The sequence below is a fragment of the Etheostoma cragini genome, chromosome 2 (assembly GCF_013103735.1).
Source record: "Etheostoma cragini isolate CJK2018 chromosome 2, CSU_Ecrag_1.0, whole genome shotgun sequence".
NCBI lineage: Eukaryota > Metazoa > Chordata > Actinopteri > Perciformes > Percidae > Etheostoma > Etheostoma cragini.
In genome coordinates this window covers 3049838-3062103 of record NC_048408.1, presented here as the reverse complement: position 1 = coordinate 3062103, position 12266 = coordinate 3049838, and positions in this window count along the sequence as shown.

Sequence of the window (12266 nt, the reverse complement as noted above, 5' to 3'; positions counted from 1 at the left end):
TGAATTATAAAGGGAACATTGATTACAGATGTGCGTGCGCATTGTTTTCTAAATCAAATTCTTTTTTGCCGTAAGCCGTTTTTGGCTTTAGGGCGTACTTACACATTTAGTAAGGATCCTGCACACAGTTTTATAAATGAGACCACTGGACTAATCAAGACCGAGTTCAAAGAGGTTCAAGTCCAAGTCAAGGTCGAGTCCAAGGGAGCAGTGGTCCAGGTTCGATTCCCACTTCAATCAACCGATGTGTCCCTGAGCAAGACATACCCAGAGGTGTACAACCTCTGACACATATAGCAATTTTAAGTCGCTTTGGACAAAAGTGTCAGCTAAATGACATGAAATGTAACAAAGAAAAGAATCCTCTTCAAAACCACACACTGTACTTTCCTGTTCCTAATTTATGTGTTTTGTAATGATGCACCAACACTGTAGGATCAAATCAAGCCATAATGTATAAGTAGAACAATTTCACATAAAGCTAAAGTTCAACTTCACATTTAAGTTGAGTCGTTTTATTCTGGTGTAAGAATAACTTTCTGGACTGCCAAATATCAACACAGATGTCATTAAAATATTTGTATGTTCTCATTCTTGAACATTAGATGTGTTGAAGAGTCCAAAGTACAAAGTGCTTGTGTCTAAAATGAATGAAAATGATTGATGCCTGATGATTGAGGTGTATGTAGCAGCCAGACATGGAATTTTAATTAAACCAAAACTTGTTTTATGAACAAGCATGCTTCATTAATAATTTTGTTTTCAAAGAGCAAGTTCCTTTAGAAAAAGAAGCATATTTCTGGTCTCTTCTGGTCCCCCTTTTTCAACAGGGGAAACACCACACCGGTCTGCCACTTCCCAGTTTTCCAGAAGCGCCTTGGTGCCGACTGAAAGTCCTTCTCCCACACCTGCTGCTTTGCCTGTTTCATGGCAGAGGCTGCAGCCCTTCCACACTCTGCCATGTCTGTGTGTGTGTGTGTGTGTGTGTGTGTGTGTGTGTTTGTTTTTTTTCTTTTCTATCTTTTTTCTTTTTAATTACCATTTTAATACTAAACTATTGTATCACTGGTGTTGCTGTTATAATCATTAGTGCTACCGGTACTATGACTGTTTTGTTGGTGGTTGGGGGGACTGAACTGGTTTGGAGCCCGTGCCTGATCCCCGCTAAACCCCTCTCCAACCACAAAGCCGCTCCCCAGACCAAGTCCTGTAGAGGTGGGGGCTGCTCTGAAAGGAATCTGACCTGACAGACCAGCCCCCTCCTGGGTCTAGTGACATCCTAATCAGAGGGAGGGGAAAATGAAAACATGAATCTCTGCCCTGACCCAGATGTCCTTATACATCCCATCCCGGATCCACCCGCAACCTTTTTTTGTCTCTGTCCTAGGGGCTCAACCAGAGATATCCCCCAAAAGCATTGCAGCTATGTTTTTTCTTTTTCTTCCTCTAATTTCTCCTCTCATTTTCTCTCTGCCTTTGACTAATATTGCCTCCCCGTTTCGCTCTACCTTTCCTCTATATCTTTTAAACAACAAACCCAAGTACCTACGCAGCCACAGGCACACACACACACACACACACACACACACACACACACACACACACGCACACACACATACACACACACACATTAATCTAAAGCAAATACCACATCCCTTACCTTTTTTGTTTTTGTTGTCTGTTTTAAGTCTAGTTCTCCCTTGTGTTGTTACTGTCTTTACGTGGATCCCTTGTATTGCACAATAATAAATAAACAATATTTACCACACACTGTATGTAATAATAATGTATGTACTTGTGTGTATAGTATATACAATATGTATGTATATGTAAATGTAAACTTATGTGTGTGTGTGTGTGTGTGTACATTGATGTGTATATGTGAGTGTATGTATGTATATACATGTTTTATGTATATATATATATATATATCTGTATGTTTACAATGGTTGCACTGGACAGCCAATGGGAGGTGCTCAGCACTTGTAATGTCAGGTATTTTGCTATTTATGACCACCAGTAAAATATTATGGATATGCTGGTCATCTCCCCTTTGTCACCAATGTAAATGGACGGTATTCATTAACAGCTTTTCTAGTCTTAATGACTACTCAAAGCGCTTTTCCATAGAACAGGAACCATCCACCGTTCAAACACATTCATACACTGTGACCGAAGGTGCTACCTGCTCATCAGATAAACACACTACACTTTGAAGCGCAGGGGGAAACTCGGGATTCACACCAGGGATCAAAGCACCAATTGTCAGGCAACCGCTCTACCACTGAGTTACACCCGCCAACCAACATTACTTTGTTGCAATATTAGTGTATTTAATCTTATTTATACGTTTTCAACTGTATCAAATATACAATTTCACACTTAACTTTGCTTCTTTGAATAAACAACTTAGCCCTAGTGAAACACATACTGTGCATCTAAAGCATTACCAGATCAAATAAAATGTGTATTAATACATAATATAATGTAGATAATGTTAAATATGATATTTTTTTAAATTCTTAAAATGATCCCAGACTGTTATAACTCAAACGGGTTTCAGTTAATCAAAATGTCAGTACAGAAAGCTCAGACACCCATCAGTCTCCTGATGAACACAATGCCGCTTGGACCCTGTGGGGCTGAAAAGGAACAATTCCTCTTGACCACCGGGAAATTTCCCCTAATTGAATGTCCTGAAACAGAGACAGACGTGTCAGACAAACAGTGGGGATTCAGGTTGGGAGCCCAATATGTTCCCAGACGATGTTCATGATGCAACTTTTTTTTGACATACTGTTTTTGATGTCAGGTTGATATCCATCCGTCCATCCGACTGTGGGTTTGATGGCTGAGAGCCATTTTCAGAAATGGCAGACTTTTCCTTTAAATCACTTCGTAAAAACAAAGGGTGGCTCACAAGCAAAGCACACACTAGTCTGAAATCACACAGTAATATGATAAATCAATCAGTGTATGAAATTATTAAACAAGTTTTAAAAAGGAAAATGGAAAGCAACACCAATCCTTGTCCATCAATTGATCCACTGTTAAACCCCTAAAGCCTGTCTAGTCACAGAAAAATGTGTTGTCTTGGCAATGTGAGGGTGTGTGATATGTACCTTTTGGCTCAGTGAAGATGAATAAATGGCATTGTTTTCTCACACGGTGTGAGTGTCCCTTCTCTGTTTTCATTTCTCTCAGGTTTCAGCCACAGTCCTTCTGTTTCAATCTGAGCTCTCAGTTTTACAAAGACACTAATCCCTCAGATTAACGTCTCTTTGGTCTCCAACCATATGGAGAGGACCTGGGGAAAGTATTCTGAGTCATTTTTCTGGTTTAAACATGATCCTGCTCTGACAAGGGAATAACCATCCAAACAAAGAAAACATGTTTAAAGTGTCTATGTGTAACTTTCAGTTTGTGTTGATTCTAGCAACCGCTTTGGACAGCAGGGGTGGTGTTTTTACCACACCTGCTGTCATAAAGGTCTGTTCTTCACGGTGCTGTTTTGCCCACTGTAGATTCGTGAATTAGCGTTATAGGGGGATCATATTGTTGCAATGAATAATTTGTTCAGTTAAAAAATTATCCATTCACAACGAGAGAATAGGTTACAGATGCATCGTTGCATTTCAAGTGTTGCATCCGGTAACTTAGACTATTTCGGCTGTATCGTGTGCTAAACTGGGTAACGTTATCACTATCACTTTGTCACGAGCCAAAACATTAAGAGTTTGTTGGAGCAACCAAAATGATAACTCAGATTAATACACCACGTTTCATGAAACCCAATAACTTTAGGGGGACTTTAGGGGGACAAGGGAAAAGAAATGATTTGGCCAACACGACCTAAAGGAATAAAACATCCACTCTGAAGAGAAGGGGGATGTAATTTTATGTCGGCTACTGACGTACAACCACATCGCACATTGTGAAGTTATTTTATTTTTTGAAATAGACATATTATATATCTGAGGGACAATTCAGGAGTTTTTTTTTGAATAATTTACAATGTGTAGTTGTCTCTTGAAAGACCAACAGAGATTGACTTGTGATTTTGCCCGTCATCTCTCACTTACCTTTTTAGCTTTTGGTTGTTTTTTGTTTAATTTCCTTCTTTCCTGTAATGGCCCTGCCCCAGTATCAGCCACAACTACAGCAGATAACTTCTAAAATAAAAATAAAATATAATTAGGCCTACATAAAGGTGTCTCATGTTACCTTTTACATGGCTGGATACACTAACACAGGCTTTTCTGGTGTTACAACGAAATCTGTGACCCGTTACAATGCGTTACCGTTACACCGTCTACCAGCCGCGAACCATTCTGTGACTTGGTGGTAAAAATCGGACTTGGGATGAGGCATTAATAAAAACTATATAAAAATGACGTTTCTTTCCACTGTTAGTTTCGTTTGCTGTTACATAGTGTCACTTTAAATACAATTTCATAATAAATACTGTAAAATTCCGTTTTATTTACATTGTCGAATCGTGACAGAAGTTATCTCAGGACACTTTTCATATAGAGCAGGTCTGCAGTATCTCAAACTAGTAAGAAGTGAGTTGTCTGTGAATCCGTTGTGGGGGGTCAGTCTGAAATCAGTTTTTATTAATCATTCTTATCCACCAATGCAAGGGGCTGCAATTCCAGACAAAAACATCAGCAACACATATGTGATTTGGATTCCCAAAAGGTTGTTCCCTTGATGCCCTATCTGACAACCGGTGAGTAAGTCATTGACAAACATCCCCTCCTTTCCATGTTCCTCCTGCTGTTTTGCTCTGGTCTCGCTTTGCCAGACCCTCCTCCACAGTGCTGCGAAGGAGGGTCTGCTGAGTCCACACAGCATTCTAGGATGGGAGAAAAAACGTGCTCTGCATCATTGGCATTTCTTGAAACCAACCACAAGCAAAAGCACTGCTAAGCACCCTACGGAGCAACAGTTTCTCTGCAAAATAACCTCGGGAAGGAACTAGTTTTGGTGGAACATGTGAACGTTCAGAAGTAGTTTTAGTGGTGTGAGAGAAAACTCAGATTGGAAAGATAGTCTAGATACCTGTCTGGATTTATTCTCCTCAGTAACAAATCTTTGTGTATTTCTCTCTGCGTTTTCTCTCACTATAACCCTAACCCTTTTCTAAATGAACAACTTTTATAAATCAGTAGCAATAAAAATGTTCTAGCATTTGTTCCGGCAACTTGATATTCTGGATATTTGTGAAACATTGAATGTGGTTTTAAAAAGCACACTTAACAGACTGACTGTTTATGTGTCACTGGGCAGGGTGGGGGTGTCTGTCTGTCTGCCTTGGTCAAGGAAAAAAGATAAGGAAGTAGAAAAAGAAAGACAGAGCTGGATGCTAATACTGTCTTTGAAAATACGTAGGTATCTTTATAGAAAATAGGTAGGTAGGTTTTCTGTGTTTTATTTCAACCTGTTTTTTTCAAACTGTTCCACCCTCTGAGTGTGTGTCAAACATTGAACACACACACACAGGCAGATTAAGCCTCTGTGTGATGACTCAAGGAACAGTAAATACAGAGGACCCATCTTCGCTCCAGAACGTATTCATCAGGTTTTCTCCCAGAAGTGTTAAGCTCCTGTAAAAGTGAAATGACAAGAAATAATAATACCTCTTGATGCACATACTGTAAATGACGAAGGCGAAAAGCTTGAGGTGCTCTTGTTAACATGTATTTCCTGCTGTTTATTAACGTTACAATCTTGAACATTGTTGTTCTCTGTGGCGGCACCTTTGGCAATACGCCATAATTGTAAGTGTGTTTTTGAATATCACTTTCCAGAGATCCAAACCCCACTTGCAACGCCGGCTAAGACCGGACTAAACAGCACACCACTTCACACACAAGTGAGTTGAAGAGCGAGGGTGTTGCGTTAGCTCAGCCAACCCTCTCAGACAGACCAAGTCCTATGGGTGATGGAAACGCAGAACAGCTTATGAATGTCACCAACCAGTTCTCAATGCTGAAAAAAAGGGCTTTCATCAGTGGGCCAGAGCCTCAATCTCTATTGCCTTAGCTCATTTTGCACTATAGTGACTTACAGGGATGCTTCACCCATTAGAATTAAGAACAACAGTATGCTAGTATTTAGGGGCGACTGTGACTCAGTGGTAGAGCGGATGCCTGCCAATCAGAAGGTTGGTGGTTCAATCCCTGGACCTGCAGTCCCATGTCGAAGTGTCCTTGGGCTGCGCCATCGCGGTGTTCATCTGATGAGTAGGTTGCACCTTGAACAGCCTCCTCGGCTACAGTGTAGGAATGTGTGTGATTGGCTCCTGTATGATGTAAAAGCGCTTTGAGTAGTAGTTAAGACCAGAAAAGCGCTATATAAATACATTTAACTGTCACTATCTAGCCTTCCAAGCACATGCTGCTCTGTCGGGTAAGACTCGTGGAGGTGGGCTGTGTTAACACGGACACAGAAATGGGGGGCTTTTATCCAACTGCTGCTCACCGCTGGTGGAGTTTGTGACTTTAATTACGGACAACTCGTAATTGCGGACCTTTCTACAGTGTCTTTTAGTATTGTTCAACACTGACTTAGCTAGCTGTGGACTCTTTCTGAATCTCTTTACAGTACATCTGCTCACAAAGCTCAAAACAGCCTGAAGGTTTGCTAGAAAACTCAGGTCAGTTTTTTTTAAATACCCAGTAACTACATTGAGTACTGCTTTTGGCAGTAGCTGCCTCACTACAGATGAAAGAAGAAGATACAGAAGATAACTCGTGGGTTGGCTTGTGGCTCAGAGGTAGAATGGCCACCCCATAAGGACAAGTTTGGGGTTTAATCAATCCTCTGAGGGCAACAGGTCTCCCTGAGCCAGACAAGTTGCTCCCTGGATGTGCATGAAAAAAAGCTGTCCACTGGTTCCAATTTTTAGGATGGGTAATAGAATTTCACTACATTTGTCTGTGTTTAAATGACAATAAAGGAATAAAGTTTTTAGTTTTTTTATTTAATACCAGACAGATTCACTCTTTTTTTTGGCAAGGCAATATTCGTAGTCACCAAGGGAGGACGCTTGATTTTCCTCAACCCCTGACTTTTCATCAGATATAAATACTGTGATCCAGTCATATCAGGATATCACAAAACCTTATGGGCCCCTCAGAGAAATTGCATGTGCCAGTAAAAAAAGGTTAGCGTTGTACAGAGTATGTCTCAAAATCTAAAGGGCAGTTTGCAATGAAATGTATTGAGCACTCGTGCTCCCAAAGGCAATGAATCCCATTGATTTGAATGACCCCATTGGTTTTTATTAATTTCCAGAACTGAGTTTAACAATTGCTACTTATTGTACATTATAGATGTAGGCTTGCTTGGGTTTTGTCAAGGGGAAAAGGAATTATTTTCTGAAAGTATCACCCACCTTTTCCCAGGGTGAGCAGCATCAGGGTATCACGCTTTCTTATCTTTCATTTAACACTCACTAATAATTAAAAGTATAACACAATGTGATGTTTTCAACACATAAAGTCAGCTGATCTCAGCACATGATGATTGCAGCCTATAGAGTTGTATTATAGTGGTTAATGTAATTGAGTCCAGGCAGCAGCAGCAACAGCACTTCACTCTGAAAAGAAACTTCCGCTGCTGTGGAATGTACCTGCACGTCATCACACAGCCTCTCTCTCTCTTTCATTCTCTCTTTCTTTCACACACACACACACACACACACACAGGCCCTGCTACTATGTCAGGTTTATTTGTACAGAGGAGGAATGGTTGAGATCAGAGGAGAGGGCACATAGTGTGCATGGGTGCGTGCATGTGTGTGCATGTGTGCGTGTGTGTGTGCGTGCAATGCGTGCAATGCGTGCATGTGTGTGCATGTATGAGTGTGTGTGTGTGTTTGTGGCTGCGTGCGTGTGTCTGCATGTGTGTGCATGTGTGTGCGTGTATGTACGTGTGTGCGTGTGTGTGTCGGCCTGCTCTGTGTAATCCATCTATGTGAATGGGAGCTGTTGCAGTAATTTAGATCGGTTTGTGTCTCCTGATAATGATACATAATTAGACTGTAGGTCAGTCGGTCAGGCTCCTGATCTCTCCCCTTCTCGCTCTTTCTCTCACACACACACACACACACACACACACACACACAGAGTGCAGCCCCCATTCAACACTTAAACAAATATAAATCATATGCCTTCCTCACAGAGAATTCCTCCACACATTCCAACCCCCTTCTCTCCTCAGGTCTGTCTCCCACATTATAACCAGCACACAAAACATATCTTATTATCTTTAACCATCATTTATAACAAATTAGAGCATGCAAACATTGAAAACAACCATGTTTAGGCTGCAGCTAGCACTTTGAACCAGTCATGGTCTTATCATTTTTAACTGTTTTGCGCCTATACTAAACCCTTCCAACCTTAACATGGTTTACACTGCTTGTTATCACCACTCAAAATATGAGTTACAATAAACATACATTTACGTCAACAACTCGTTTAGGCGATTCATTCTAGTGCTGCCATGTTTACGACTGTTTATCTGTTTCTGAGAATATATTTATCCCATACATGTTTTACATTTTGCTGACAGGAAGACTGAAAAACTGGAGCACAGATATTTAATGTAGCCTGTTTTCCAAATGATATTCCTTTAGCATTCCTGGTATGTTGTATATGTTTCTTAGTCATTCTCGGATCAGTCATGGAGTGCTATCCATCCAAATATGCTATTTTATTCATGCAACTATCACAAAAAGTGTGCATATTCATTGATTGGTAAAAGCTGTTCCATGTGTGTCCTACCATTCAGTTTCAGCAACATAAATAGAACATGCCTAAACTTCATACTACATTACTCTACGCCCCAAACAGGTCTGTCTGACAATTGAGACTTCAAAATATATACGTCCACCCAGACCAGGATTGGGTCCTAAAACACAGAAGACAGTTGTCTTTTCTGAGTCCAAGGTTGCACCCGCTGAAAAAAGCTACACCTTAATTGGGGGTTTGGTTGAAGCCTTTCAAAGTTAGTCATCAGTTTGCGTCCCTTAAAAAGCACATTACTGACAAATGGTAGTCTGTCTTTCAAATGGAGTTACAGTGTGTTTACCGCCTTAAACCAATACCTTTTATAACCAGACAGTCGGTTTAAAAATGAAAGTTCTTAATCTTTTCATTGTGATTGGCATGTCATTACATATAGTGTCGTACATGGATGATTAGACAGTATTACTACTATTAGAACAATATGGACAAATAACATAACAAATTCCATTTAACATTTACTAAGCCCTCTTATCAATGGGTATGGGTAACAATGGGTATTCCCAGTCTTTTGAGGTCTAATGACATAGCATTGGCTATGCTGCAATGCAAACCAATGTCTAGTAAAAGCTGCGGTACTCAATAATAACAATAGGTCAAATAAATACATGCAATGTGAAAAGGGTGAGTCCATCGTAGTATTGATCCCCCAGACAAGTATCAACCAACTCTTCAGTCTGCAGTTCCCTTCAGCTCAATGGAGCATTTTAGCATCTTTCAGCTAATTCTTTTTGGTTTTACAGTCCATTTTTCAGATTGGTTGGTTTGATTAATTCCTGCTCTCATCAACTTCATTTTTCAGCCCCAGCAAGCAGTAATTTTCAGCCAAAAAACTCGATATGCTATAACTGCCCAGCAACAAAAGACTGACAAAGTTAGCAACTTGCTAGTGAACATATGGATTTAGCGGCTAAGAAGATCAGATAGTTTCCCGGGAGTTAGTAGAGACCAAAAACAAAGTTAAAGTAGAGTGAATAATGGACAAACTCTATCAGGTGGACAAAAACTTGGATGTAGAAAGAAGTAACTGTTTGCTTACATGTCCGCCTTCAGAAGGTTATAATATGTGTGCATTAACAGCTTGTTCCGCTGCCCCCAAGTGACGCAATGATAACAGCTTCAAACATTGCATTGATTCAAGTGGATCATTTATTCACTTAATATTGATGTGCCTTGCCGAAATGTATTTTCATGATTGTCCACCCTGGCGAAATTTAAATGGTGGGACTGGTCATCTAAAGTAGCTCTGCAGGGTTGTGTGTCTTTTCCAGGCCCCACTGTTTCGTGGAAAGTGTAGCCATGCCTAATTTTTTGACTTGTTAGGCCTTGTTGCCATCTGGGTACTACCTAGCTCTTTACATTTAGTGTGCGCACCACCTGCACCCAGACCAATATGATTATGATTATGATCATATAGCCCTCTGCCCAGGGATATCTTTTCCTGACATCTTTGGAGAACCAAAAGTGGGGGTTAAAACCAGACTGGGAAGTCCTTCTCTGGAAGTAGGAAACATATACAGCTTCCTCTGTCAGGCTTCTGGCATTTTCTTACTGTGGGAAGCATGCTAGCTGTGTTCAGCACCTAATTATTCACATTTACAGCACTGACACTAACACCAAACCCAACAGCCAAATGCAGTACCTCTTCTTCAGGTCCCGATAGAGTGTTACAGTGGCGACGTAAGGTCGATAATGGACTGAAAAGGTTAGAAGGCTCAATATGCAAGCATGCATAAAGTGCTTAAATTCGGAAGTTGGTTTTAAAATCCCAGGGATCCTAGAGATCAGGGTCCTTCACAAAGCCTTCAGTGATCTCTGAAAGGTCCTCCGTGGCCCTCAAAGGGTCAGCTAATGGTCCAGCAAGATTTTCCAGGCATCACTAACCAAATTGCCATTAGTATTCAATTTAATGAAAATTTGCATAATAAAACAAAAACACGAGGTTTTTTTCCCCCAGATTGAATATTTGTTGAGATTACTAGTTCTATAATTTGGTATAAGGGAATTGTACTAATTGTCTAATGGCTCCTTGGCTGACTGTAAGAAAACGGAACATTTATAATGTTATCAAACTTAAGAAAATCCAGGTTTAAAATATTCCTACACCTAGACAGCTTTACTAAGAGGAACAAGGGTGTTTTATTTATGTATGTATTTATTTAGACCTACAGTATGTATTTATTTATTTTCCCCATGACAATATACAATCACAGGTCAAGCTCAGAAATAAGTTACCATTTGATCTCTTACTTTCTCTCTCTCTCTTTCTCTCTCTCTCTCGCTCTCTCTCTCAGTCTCTCTTTCATAGAGTAGAAGTGACATTCATTCATATTTGAGTAAATATGCGTTGGATTTTTTAGCTGCTATTTTAATACGTTGGACGTGAAAGTTCATAAGTATGAACACCATACTCGAGTTAAAAGAGCAAAGAATAACCTTGGTCGTTTTTATCGAAACTTTATATGTTGCGTGTTGTGACCCCTCGGAAATGGATAGGAGGGATAGGCGTGTGCAAATTATACACGTCAACCGCATTGTGGGGATTGCCTTGTTCAAAAGCTCCTTGTGTTGAAATAAACGGAAAGAAAGAAGTTGTAAAACAAAAAGGAAAACGTTAGATGTTCTGAAATGTGTTCACAACGGCTTTTTCAAAGTCTCGCAGCCCCGGAGATTCAGCGGGCTTTTCTCTTTGCTGAAACCGAGGAAAGCGGTCAGGAGGTCGGTCCCTGTGTCAGGTCGGACCGGTCCGGACATTTTACCGGGTGCACCATTATTACATATAGCGTCGGGTATCAAGTAGTCTGTTAAACCTGATCAGCTGTGGCCGTTACAGGCTACCGCAACTGCCTGCCATGATCGCATGTGTGCTGATTGACATCAACAATGTTTTACTTTATAAATAGGCTATTATTATAATTATTATGTTTTTGCGTTGTAATTTTATTTATAATTATTAAAATTTTAATATTATTATTGTTATTGTTGTTATTATTTTATTATTATTATTATTACATTTAAGGCCTGTCTATCTTGTACACATGGACGTATAAAACGTCATATTCTATGGGTTGCGTGTGGAAGCAGCAACAAATGATTTAAGAACTACTCGTCAACGCTCAATTCAAATTCACACAAGCCTTTATTGGACAATGTATGCATGCCGTACACAAAAAAAATGAAAAACGAAAAAAAGGTTTGACTTCTTCTTTCTTTATTGTAAAGGAAATTATACAATTATTGAATACAGCTATTTAAAGGATTTTTTCATTGTCATTAAAAAAAGATCATAGGACTAGTGGAATCTTTCACATTTAGGATCATTTTTGTATGGTTATTATCAGTGAACATTGGAAATTAGAGCCAAGTGTCCACTGACCATTCTTTAGTGTGTGTGTGTGTGTGTGTGTGTGTGTGTGTGTGTGTGTGTGTGTGTGTGTGTGTGTGTGTGTG